The sequence below is a fragment of the Micrasema longulum genome, unplaced genomic scaffold, assembly GCF_059751315.1.
Source record: "Micrasema longulum isolate JH-2025_06_02 unplaced genomic scaffold, ASM5975131v1 h1tg000946l, whole genome shotgun sequence".
Classification (NCBI taxonomy): domain Eukaryota; kingdom Metazoa; phylum Arthropoda; class Insecta; order Trichoptera; family Brachycentridae; genus Micrasema; species Micrasema longulum.
In genome coordinates, this window is record NW_028278137.1 from 165048 (window position 1) to 177759 (window position 12712).

Consider the following 12712-nt stretch of genomic DNA (forward strand, 5'->3'; position numbering starts at 1 on the left):
CAAAATTTGAAACAAATTCATCAAATTACAAAACAATGCCCCAATAATAATCCCGAAATAAAAAACAGATGTACAAGGGTAAATTCGATGTTACACATTGTAAACAAAGAAAATCCTTGATTTTTTTTTGTTTGTGAAATATAATTGGAACCTGTATAACCGTATTTGACTCGATGGTTACTCTTAGGTAAAAATCCAGTAAGAGGAAATCAAGTGCAGGTAATTAGTTAGGTGGTTGGCGCGTTCGCCAACCATGCTTAAAGTCACAAGTTCGACAGCATGAAAAGTTTATTTTAACCCGCTCGTTCTTGTGATTTAACCGTCGCTGCTAATTGCAATTAATTAATCAATATCTGCGGAACCACTATGAACGAGTATATTACGATTTTTTTTTTGTAATCTTCAAGTAAATATTGTGTTGTAAATATATATTAGACTTTGTTAATCATAGAACTAAATAAAATAGTAAACCTTTATACACAAAAAAAATACATTTCATGTATTTAAATACATATATTAGATCATTTTTAATGAAATATTTTGTCCATCAGGATGACATTTACAAATAATATTCATTTGAAAGAAAGTGATGCTATCTTATTAGATATAATTTTAACAAGACGAAAAGAGACGGTGTACAAAAGAGACAAAAAGTGATTATCGGGCGTGTATTTCCTAACCTAAGATTAACCTAAGATAAAAAATCTACACGTTCCACATTTTTTTTTCAAAACTCATTTGTAAATAGAACCTGCAAAATGTGTTATCGTCAATTTAATTATATTGATATTATTTTTATTTTTTTTAATTTTTTAATTTTTAATTTATGTATTTCACAGTTTTAAAATGTACAGAATTTATTTGTTTCAGGTCCCGACTAGCTAGGAAATTCCTGTGTTTAGGAAGGACCTTATTTTTTTCATGTTTTTTTTATATTTTTTATTTCATTAAATGATGCTTAGTAAATTCAAAGAATAATAATAACATCAGAAAAAATCAATATAAATATAAATTAGAAAACGTGCAAGTAATAAAATAATAATAAAAATTGAATCATAAAAATAAATTAGAAAATATGCCATGAATAGTAAATAAATTAGACATAATTATTATAAATTATAAAACATACCGATAATAATAAAAATTGAACCACAAATACACATTATAAAATATAAAATTAGTAATAAAGAAATTAAACAAAAATATAAATTGGAAAACATACAGATAATAATAAAAATTGAAGCTTAAATACCAATTTGAAAATATATCGTTGGTAATTAAAAATTGAAGAACAAAAATAAATTACAGAATATACCATTTATAATTTTTAAAAAATAAGATACGTGTAAAATACTTGTATTAAAAAGAAAAATAAAACATATGTATATGAATAAACATAGAAAGTAAAAATGAAATATACATAAAAACAAAGAGATTTTTTTCAATTAAAAGCAACACTATTTTTTTTTTATTTTTATATCAACAATGTATCTTTAAATTAATTTAAAAATAAAATTTACAAAAAAATCAAGTTATGGTGTTGCGCCTTGAATACGCAGCCTGTATTATGCAGGTTGTGTGCAGTTTGTTATGTAGGCACAAAATAAGTGTACACTGTATGGTCAACTATAGTTGTAATATATATCATAATGTGCAACTTTGTGACCAATATTCAAAAGGAGATTTATTTTTAATTATTTTTTAGTAATATTATAAGTTGTGTGTGAGTAGTTATTTTATGTAATGTATAATTTTTATGTGACAAAATTTTCAATAACGATACTATGTGGAAAACTCCAATTGAATTTAATGATATTTATTTATTTATTTGGTTTACAAACAAAGAAAAAATAATACACAATACACATAAATATTGAAACAATAAAGAAAAATAGAAACTACTTTTATTTCATCAATTACACGTTAACACTAACTAAATACATATTTATATAAAATGAGCATTTTAAATTATAAAATTGAATTGAAATTATTGTGAAAATTGAAATAAAATTGCGAAAATCGTACGAATGAATAATAAAATAAAACATAAATTAAATACGTAGAAAATAAAAAAAATAAATAATAATAATAATAATGATATAGTTTATTATAAATTTATAAATGGTTGTTGGGTTTCCAATGAAATAAAAAAAAAAAAAAAAATTACCTCAAGTTACCACGCAGTGACTCGAAGGAGTTTTTTCACACAGTTTGTTAAAGGTTAAAGGTGGTAAGCTGCAGAAGTTCACTATCCCTGAATCGTCACCTAAACTGACCTTAATAAAACAGTATAATTATTGAATTTCTACCCATATTATGAAATTAATAAACATGAATGCATAATCCCTGTCTCACGACCCTTAGCATGTTTATTTATTTTTACACGTGACCCCCATAGATGAGCATACCCTCTATATAATTATGATAATACCCATTATCACACGTAATAGTTTGATAATATTTATTTGAAATCGCCCGCACCGTATGCGGGCCCTATCCCATAGATAAAAGGCTTTCTATCCTCGCTTAGTAAGGGGTAAGAAACCGGATAGTCAAAAATTATTATGGGAAGTTTGTGCGAGCTATTAAAAAATGAATTTGTGAGTAAAAGTAGTTATAAACAACTCCAAATATCTCGCAACAGAAATCAAAGATTAACACAAGTTTTTCAAAATAAAGAACGCTTGAAAATATTAAAAAATATGCTTTAAATATTTTTAAAGGCACAATTTCTTATAAAATCAGTGTAAGTTCATTTCCGAGCTCAAAAACATGATTTTTTTTTAGAGGGCAACAGGATACACTAATCATATTTAAATATGTAATTTTAAAGGTAATTTATAAAACATCGGTTGTGTGAACTGAAGTAAAACAATCAATATACTACTATGTATCAATATTTTTTTACGTTGAACGTTATTTCCATGTTTCACTATATTGTTTTCAAAACAATATAAATGTCTCATTAATTTTTAATACAAAATGTTTTTTGTACTTACTGAGGAAACATTTCAATATGCGGTTTTTGTAAAAAAAAAAACCTTAAATTTTAATAACTTTATTCAACGTTGTCTCAATCGCAACTTGTTCAAAACATTATTTGTAATTAAGAACATGGAATTGTCAATAATCTTTATTAAGGCACAAGCCAAAAATGGTTGTTTTTGAATTCAGCTGTATGCTAAACTCAAAAATGACTATTTATGAAATGTTGCATGATATATTTTATGCCCGCACAATCAAAGCGTTAATTCCTTAAAACACAACACAAAATGTCAATGCATGTATTGAAAGCAAAAAAGGAAATGTTACCAATACTATAAGTTTACACTTCAACTTAAGTTATCTCTGAAAACATATAAAACTAGATGGCACAAATCTCAGTGGGTGAACTTTATGTTCTTGCTATGTTTTTGCGAATGAAAATAAGTTTACTTATAGCGCCGATGTGTGCGTATCTGCTCTTCTGTTAAAATGAGTTTTTTTAGTTGTACCACTATTACTCCGAATTCTAAAACTCCATTTGAGCTTAAGGGGAAAAATGTCTGGCCAACGAAATGAAGTAGGTACACAAGATTTTTTACTTAGATGTGATGTTTAAAAAAATCTTTTAACTCCAGTTTTTACCCTTTATATACAATCACAATATCCTCTTTAGTACCATCTCTAAACGCTTATATGTGTTCGATCAGTGCCTTTGTTCTCTTTTTTTTACATTATACAGGGTGGCCAGACACTGGAAGTTTAAAAAAAGGTTGTAAAAGAATACTGCTTAATTTGTAAAATAAAAGTTCATAATGTTTACCGTATTCCACATTTAAAATTTTAACTGGTTTTCGCAATTGATTTCGCTTTAATTATTCTTATTTAAGAGGATAAATAAATACTTAAAATCACTTTTCTTTATCTATAACAATAATTTATCAAATAGTGCATCATACAAAAAGAATGAGATCTATTTTAAATATAAGGAAGAAAATTAATCACAATGATCTTAAAGTAATTATTTAAATAGGTATCTCCTACACGCTATAAGGAACATTATATTTATACGACATCGCGGTGGATCTCGTTTTTTTTTTGTGATACAGTATTTGATACTTTATTATTCTATGTAGATACAGAAAACTAATAGTAAGTAACTATTTACACAATTTTATACAAGAATATAACTTTAGGGAACTAAAGCGAAAAAACATTAATTCAGTAAAACTGCAATTATCCGGATTATTGAGTGCCAGACATTATCCGGATATGCAGAAATCCAGAATATTGTATCGATTTAATTAAGGCAATATTTTGAAAGGAAATTCTAAAAAATAAATAAAATTTACTCTAAGATAACTTTTATATTGGTTTTGAAGTAAAACTGCGAATTGGAATCACATTTAAAACATACTTGAATATGTCCAGCAAAATCAATGAGGAACTCACCCCTACGGGGAATTGGATATAAAAAATGTTGTCTTTTAATTAGAGCATTAAATTGTAAGTCAACGTTTCTTGAAAATGTTAGAAATTTAAAAAAAAAAATCAAAATAAAAACGAACTACTTTGAACGACGTCACTAGTTCAAATGAATCAACCTGATAAGAGAGTTGTGACGAATTTTCGGTTTACGATAAGTCAACTGACAAATTGGCAGAACTGACCGAGAAGAAAGGTAAGTGGACTTGAGACGTCACACGCGGAGTAAACTCAAAAATATAAAATTTTAAAAAACCATAGCGTTGATATTACGATAGATAGAAAAAAAAATACGATTAGCTTAGTTTAATAGTCTATTGAAAATTTTATTTCCTGATAACGATCCTAATATTTGCAAATCTGGATGACTAGAGTTCGAATAAACGGAGCTCTACTGTATCTCGAAAACTGAAAATTGATCTTTATTTTACAGGTCTGTGTTCTACTACCACTGTTTTTTTACTTCGAGTGTCTGGCCACCCTGTGTGTTTAAGGCATCCTACCGTTATTTTGTTCCTGAGAGGGAGAAAGGAAAGAAATATTTTCTTTTAAAACCGGTTTCTTTTTGAAAATATCCTGTACTTGTTCATTGAATACACCAAATAATGATTTCTTTGCCAGACACTATTGAAGTATGGTTCTTAGATGTAAATTTTCATGAACGACTTTAAATGTTGGTTTATTCAAGTGTTAAATTCGACTCCTAGTTTCATTTGACCTCTTTTATAGTTTTTTCATTTTTAATTTATTTTTTATCAAAGTTCCTATTCAAATTATTGTATTTCTTGTTTTTTCATGATTGAGTCATCATTTTAGTAAGCATTGTAAAGATGTATATAAAAGATACTATAATGATTTTGATCATAACAAACCACATATTCATATTTAAAATTTTGGTCATAAAATGACATTGAAATATTATAACCTACTATTGTAATAATACATTTTACTCCTAATGTGGATATTCAAACTTAGGCAGAGTGTGGAGTAATCTAATCATTTAAACCAGCCGCAGTCCCACGCTTGAAATATTACGGCGGCCTCCGTGGTGTCAAGACGCTTGACTTACAAATAAAAGGTTCTGGAATCGATTCCCGGTGAGAACACAAAACTGAATGTGATTTTTTCAAACCTGGGTGTTCTGTGTAATACAATAGTTTACGGAAAATGGTAGTGACCGACCGAAAAAAGATTTTCAGCTGAAACCGAAACTTATTTAAATAAGTTAAAAATCACTTGAAAACGCCCAAAATTAACCAAAGTAACAACCTTACGAGTTCATAATAAGTTTTTAATAAAATACACAAGGAAATAAAGTTCGTTTTTATGTCATACAACTTATAATATGCAACAGTTCTTCAATGTACGCTATAGGAACTTTAACTTATTAGCTACAAAGGAATTTAAAAACGTAAATATCGAAGATCTAAAAACTACTAATTATTAAAGTGAACAAATCACAAAATCAGTCTAGTTTTTATTTTTTATATAAAACATTGGCAAAACAATAATTTATTTGAATGGATGACGATCCAATATCTCTAGTTGCGTTAATTTTTATTAAATGCATGCATAATTATTATATTTTACTATTATTTTGTTGATTTTAATGATACCATTATTTTGTACATTTGATTATGTGTGAATCTTAATTTGTATAATTTATATATTAAACATTATTTTTAATTAACTTGTTTGCATTGTATTGTTTGCAATTTTATTATTTATTACTTAAACTTTTTTTTCTAGATTGTTATTCTATTGCATCACATGTCATTATATCATATAATTTAATCTAATTAATTTAACTATGTATTTTTATTGCTATTTATTGTGGCTTGACACGGGCATTGCCTCAAAAGCCTTAATAAGTTCATAAATATTTAAACTAGTGTTATTTTGAATGAATAAATAAATAAATATAAACTCGAGTACAGTCAAACGTTATCTGACATATCCCGATCACAGGTTTCGGTCAATTTTTGGTCGAAATCGATATAGAACCTTCGGTCGGTCACTAGAAAATGGCAATCTAATCGCGTAGGGCGGGGTTTGAAACTTTGACCATTGATCTGTAAGTTCGCAACCCTACCGCGGTACTAAAACCTTATAATCTCTTCTGGATATCTTTCCATAATAGAAAATTAACATTGCCTACGAAGATGCTTCTAGATTGTCAAATTTCGAAGTCGTATTATTAATTTACACAATTTTTAAAATCTAAATCAGCGCGTATTTCATTCAAACGGGAAATCGTAAATTACCTTCGTTAATGCTTCTAGATAGTTCTGTTCTCATATCGCATATTCATAAGGACACCTGGGCGCCCCTCGCGGCTCCACGTGGATTCCCAAGGATAAGGGGTGCTAATATAATGGTGGTGATTGTTGATCCCACGGTATGGAGACGTAGCCACCTTGTTCTACATATATCCCGAATTTATGCAACCCTCTACACTAGATTATACCCACGTATTCTTACATACTATGTCCACGTATTTTTGTAACATCGTTATCATCATCATCAAACTCTTATCCACATTCGGTGGTGCATGGGGCACTGTATTGTGAAATGAAAAACATCGTATCTCGATTATCTGTTACTGAAAGGTAAATTCTTATCAGTCTTACGCTTCAGGTGTCAGTCCAGGGACAGTGAAGTACTTCAGTGGGAAACCACCTTGAAAGTTTTAAGACTAGGTTAAGGCGCTTGAGTCATGCACAGAAGGTGCCGGGTTCGATTCCCGATGAGAATACAAAAAAATAAAAATATGATGTTTCTTAGGTCTGGGTGTTCTGTACAGTAATTCACCGTTGTAATTGTGTACTATTTGTTTTGGTGCTTTATTTATTTATTTATTTATTACTATACGGGTTTTATAAGATATTACGTAATGCAGACTGCAAATGTAAGGTAAAATAACATTGAGAATGACAAGTTAATGAATATAAAGTACATAGCTTTTAAACTATCGATATGTACAAACAAATTTCAATAAAATTTCTAGTCAACCTTCCCGGGAATCTAACCCGGGACTTCAAGCATGGTAGGCAAATGCGCCAACCACTACACTACAAGGCGGACGTTTCTCCACTCGATTTTTTATTTTTTATATTTTCATTTCAGCAGCCCCTGAGTAAAAAATACTCGTTGAGGATTTTGGTTCTATTTCACACACAGAACTGTATTTTTATCCGCTGAAAGAAGTTTTTTTCATTTCTTTTGTTTTTAATTGTTGACAAAAAATTTTAAACTAAAAATACATTAGAAAATATCTCGATTCGCAAGGTATATTTCAATTATATTACATCTTTTATAAAGAATATATTTCATACGATAATCATATTTGTAATTTTTCAAACAAAATAAGCAAGTAATAAAACAGCACAGAGTACCCAGGCTTGAGAAAAATTTCACCGGGAATCGGACCCGGAACCCTCCGTGCGTGAGGCAAATGTAAATATTGAAATTATATTATTAAAGAAATCATATGCACAGTAAGTGTAAATCTACGTATTATTATTACCCTCTTTTAACTGAAGTTTCCATTTTTCTATTTGTTTAATGGTTAGCGGGTTAGCCTCCCGTGATTGAGGTCCCGGGTTCGAATCCGAGTGACGTCGACAATAAATATGGTTTTAAGCTATGATTTTAGAAATACTTATGTTTACCATGGAGGTAACGTTTTCCCACATAATTTTTACTTAATGTTTTCCTCATGCAAATATGTACATAGGAGTTTATAAGATGCATGAATGTTGAAGAAGTTAGGAATTTACGTCAGGATAGACGTGTCTGGCGATCCATCCTCTCTGCCTAACACTAAGGGGAAATGGCGTGATGGTAGTATAAGTAGTAAAAAATATATTTAAAATTAAAATAGAAATCGAAGCTCGAATCTAACATACATACACGGTATATTTAATACGAAATAAATAAGCGTTCTTCTTAAATTTCATTTGAAAATAAATGAAATTCATATAATCATATTTATAAGTACACCCGTGATTATTAAAAAAAACTTCAAGAATATTAGAGTTGGTACCTAGTTATTCCTGTTTATGATTTTCGCAAGAGTTTCTCACGGCAAATCTCACCCCTAAATTATAAATTGAACTAGAAGTCTTTAACCCCTGTCAAATAATTCCAAAGCATTACCTAAGAAATCGCAAAGGTACCATAGCATTGTTACTCCAGCTTAGGGTCCGAGTACCGGTTGGACGAACAATGCCCATTTAAATATCGGGGGTTCCGGATTGGATTTGAAAATCGAAATAAACAAGGGAGGGGATGTTTACGGTGGTATAAATAAGGACCGTTGCGTCATTTGAAATCATACGTTGCAAGAGATTGGTGGAGTAGGAAGCTTTATCCGGCTTCTGCCTTTATGGCGGGCGGCCGGAGTTGTGGTCATGTGATTTTTGAGTTTTGATCTGCAAAACTGAAATAATTTTTCTGGACAGTGGATTGTGATTTCGGTAAGTTAAGCATTCAAAAAAATGTATTTAAATCAGTTTTATTTCAACTTATTCTTATAACAAATTATTCAGTAATCTTTATGATTATAGCTGTATATATTTTTAATTTTTATTCGGGCCAAATGCATTCAAAAGCCTTGATCTTACTACAATATAATGGTTTAAATTATTATTGTCATTTTAAATTCCTCTTTTCAAATCTGGTTTCGATTCAATTGGTTCTACTTGTCAAAAACATAATATGTGTGTGCCGTCATTATATATAATTGTTTTTACAGATCAAATGAAGATATGTAGCGACATGTCATAATACTCGGAGGCGAAAATCTTGATAAGTATTCAAGTTTTGAAATACTCAAAAACAGAATCTCCAGGAAAAATAACAAATAACATATAGCAGTAAAACGATGTTCAACCTAACAGATTAAAATTTACATCGTTAATCGTTAAAAAATATTTCAAGAACAAAATGTAAATTACGAACGTTCTGGACAGAAAATTCAACTTACGAACATACGAAAAAATCAGCAAGGAACGTCGATGAAAATGGTTTTTCTATCACTTCTGGCCAACTTTGGATCATCAGTTATCATACTCGTACATTGGAGATTTGAACCAAGATAAACCATCGAACAGAAAAAAATCTTCCGGTAAGCCTCATCACACATCGAATTATTTTTTAATCGTTTTCAATATGGCTGTTAATCAATTTAATTCAAGTTCTTTAATAATCTCACTTTGACAAATTACTAGTTCCATTAGCTTGTAAAGTTCAGTTTCGTTAAATTTAAATTTAATTTTAATTAATTTAATTTAGTTTGTCTTTCCGCGTGTTAAATGTTTCGTCTCGATTGATTTATAAAGGTTTAAATGTAGATTAGTCGTGTTTTCTGTATTAATTGTGTTCGTGTATTTTCCGTTTCGTGTTTTAGGGTTTTTTAGATGTAGTTTTATGGATTTTTCAATTTAGCTATATTTTGAACAACGATACGTCTAATCGCGTTTTAAGAACTGAATCTTTGCTCATCAACTTAGTGCCTTTAACTGCATTCCGCGTGCCTTATATTGTTCAAAATAATTAAATCAATGTAAATATTCTAATACTTAACTTAAGTTTAGCATTAAGATGACAAAAGTGATTTAACTTATAAGAGTAGTTTTATTTTAGTTTTCCCGGATTATAACGTACTAATTAGTTTTTTAAATGATCCCTATTTTCAAACCATTTAAGCTTACATTATTTTTTTCATCAATCTATAGTGTTTTTAGCAACATTCTTATTTTTTCTTTATTTTATAACTTGTACATTCTTTATTACCAGGACATATCCGTACTAAATTTTGATATAATGTTCATGAAAAATGACATTTCCATACTTATGATTTAATGCATGTTTAAAATTAATTAACTCTTATCTAAACAATATTTACGTAAAAGCACAAAAATGCAAAATTTTGTTCACTGTTTCGTATTTTCTTTCATGATATTTTGTTATTCAATTTCTTCAATAGTATCGAAAGTTCAGAATTAAAAATATTTTTAATGTCTCATCGAAAATTTAAGAAAACATATTTCTGATAATTATGACTTTGATTTCATTTTGGTTGATTTCGTTACAATTTGGTGTTTTCGTTTTTGTTATGTTTTTCAAATCACTCTAGACATCAAATTTTCTGTTTCTTTTTTTAAATTTTCCGTTTTCTGACCTAAGAAATCTTATTACTTTTTAAACTGTTATAACTGTTCTGTTTCATTTCGTTGAATTTTTGTTTCTTGTTGTTGTTTTTGTTATTTCATTTTTGTCGTTGATTTATTGTTAACATGTTGGGTTTTTGTTTAAACTAAAAACTGTTGGAATTGAATTAAAATACTATTAAATATGAGTTTTCCAAAATGACAATTTTTTTGTTGATTTTTCAATTAAAATTATTTTTATAATATCATGCACATTAAAAAAAAAATACACCAAATTTTGAAATCAGTTAAAATTAATATGAAATATAATTGGTTATTTATAGATCATTTTGAGTTTCATACTGTTATATTCTTAGAGTAATAATTCGCTCCCGCGTATAGAGATGCCCCTTCGCTCTATTGCATAAAACAATAGCGTTCCAAATTTTCGGTTTAACAAAAAACCTGAAGTGGACGGTTTCGGTTTGCGCTTGCAATTCTCGATCTACATACCTACTACTGCCCGTTGTACTGCTGCAAATTGTATTTAACTTCGTGATTGATAATTATAAAATGGTTTTCGTCAATATAGGCGACTTGATAAGCGGGAGCGAATTATTACTCTGAGGTTACATCTCTGTTAAATTTTGTTAAGTTTTCATTAAAAGTTGTTCAATCAACACTACATCGTTGATTTTTTTGTTAAAACCGTTGATTTTTCGTTTAAACCGTTAATTTTTCGTTTGATTCGTTGATTGTTCATTTTAACTGTTAATTTGTCACTTGAACCGTTGATTTTTTTGTTGAAGTCGTTGATTTTTCATTTAAACCGTTTATTTTTGATTTAAATCGTTGATTTTTCGTTTGATTACTTGATTGTTCATCTGAACCGTTAACTTTTAGTTACGATTGAAATTCTTTTTTTTTTAATGTTGAGTTCTGTTGATGTTTTCTTTTTCCTTGTTGATTTCGTTGAGTTACCTGTTGTTCGTTTTCGTTGAACTCTTTCTGAGTGTTGTTGAGTTTTCATTTTTGTTATTTGTTATGACTACCTGTTGATTTATCTGTTTTCCGTTTTCATTATTTCATAATTTTCTTCTCCGAGTACAACTTTGTTCCATTTTAACACTTATCACATAAAATCTAGAATCTATCACAATTTTTATCACGCAAACCTTACCAGTACCTGAAAAAAAACAGCAAAAAACTCGTTAAAATTTTACTAAGTAGTTTTAATCAATTGTATGGAATCTCAAAATAGTAAACAGTCGATATTTTTACTTATCTTTTTATGTGAAATAATTCATTCAATAGTAAAAATAATATTCCATACGTTTTTTAGTGCCTTAAATATTATGTAAAACACAAGTACCTGTACAAATATTAGATTTTAAGTTGTTATCAATTAGTTTTGTGTTTATTAACTTTTATTATTTGTATTTTATATGAGCTGGATGATCTGAATAAACATAATATGTATATTATAATAAAAACACTAAATTTAATTCACAATGTATCTTAGGTTTTTCACAGAAATCTATGTTTTTGATCAGATTTACCTGGTTTTGTTTTGTTAAAATTAATGTTGGATATATCAGCTCATGTAATATATGATAGTATAAAATTACATTGAAATGTATGTTACATGTGTTGTTATTGAGTGTTATGAAAGTAAAACAATGATGTTGAGTAACTTTTAAAATACGGGGTTGTTATTTTTCATATTTACTTAATGTTATTGTCTCGATTGTTTTGTTTATGTTTTATTTTGTTCGTTTATGTTTTGTTTGTTAGTTTAGTACTATGGAAAGTTAGAAAAAAACAAAAATCCTCCAAAAAACTTTTGTAAATATGTAAATAAGATATATCATAGAATTTATATTTAATATTATAACAAAAAATAAGTAGAAATAAGAGTATAGCTGATAGTTTTGAAACCTCATTCTGTTACAATCATAATAATCGTTAAAAACTACTGTTAAAATAAAAAACTTTATCAAATCTCGTAATATTTCAAATTACTTAATTTTCAGTACCTTTATTGATTTTTCATTTCAATTTCAAATAAATCAATCAATCAAAATAATCAGCAT

General features: G+C 28.4%; 1 long non-coding RNA gene across 1 annotated transcript; it reads left to right on the forward strand.

The window, feature by feature from the left end:
• The first annotated feature begins 8811 nt into the window (after positions 1 to 8811).
• On the forward strand, positions 8812 to 11785 carry LOC148277978 (uncharacterized). Its single transcript, XR_015823320.1, has 2 exons — positions 8812 to 8945; positions 9224 to 11785. It is a non-coding gene; the product is annotated as an uncharacterized LOC148277978 (long non-coding RNA).
• Positions 11786 to 12712: the final 927 nt, after the last annotated feature.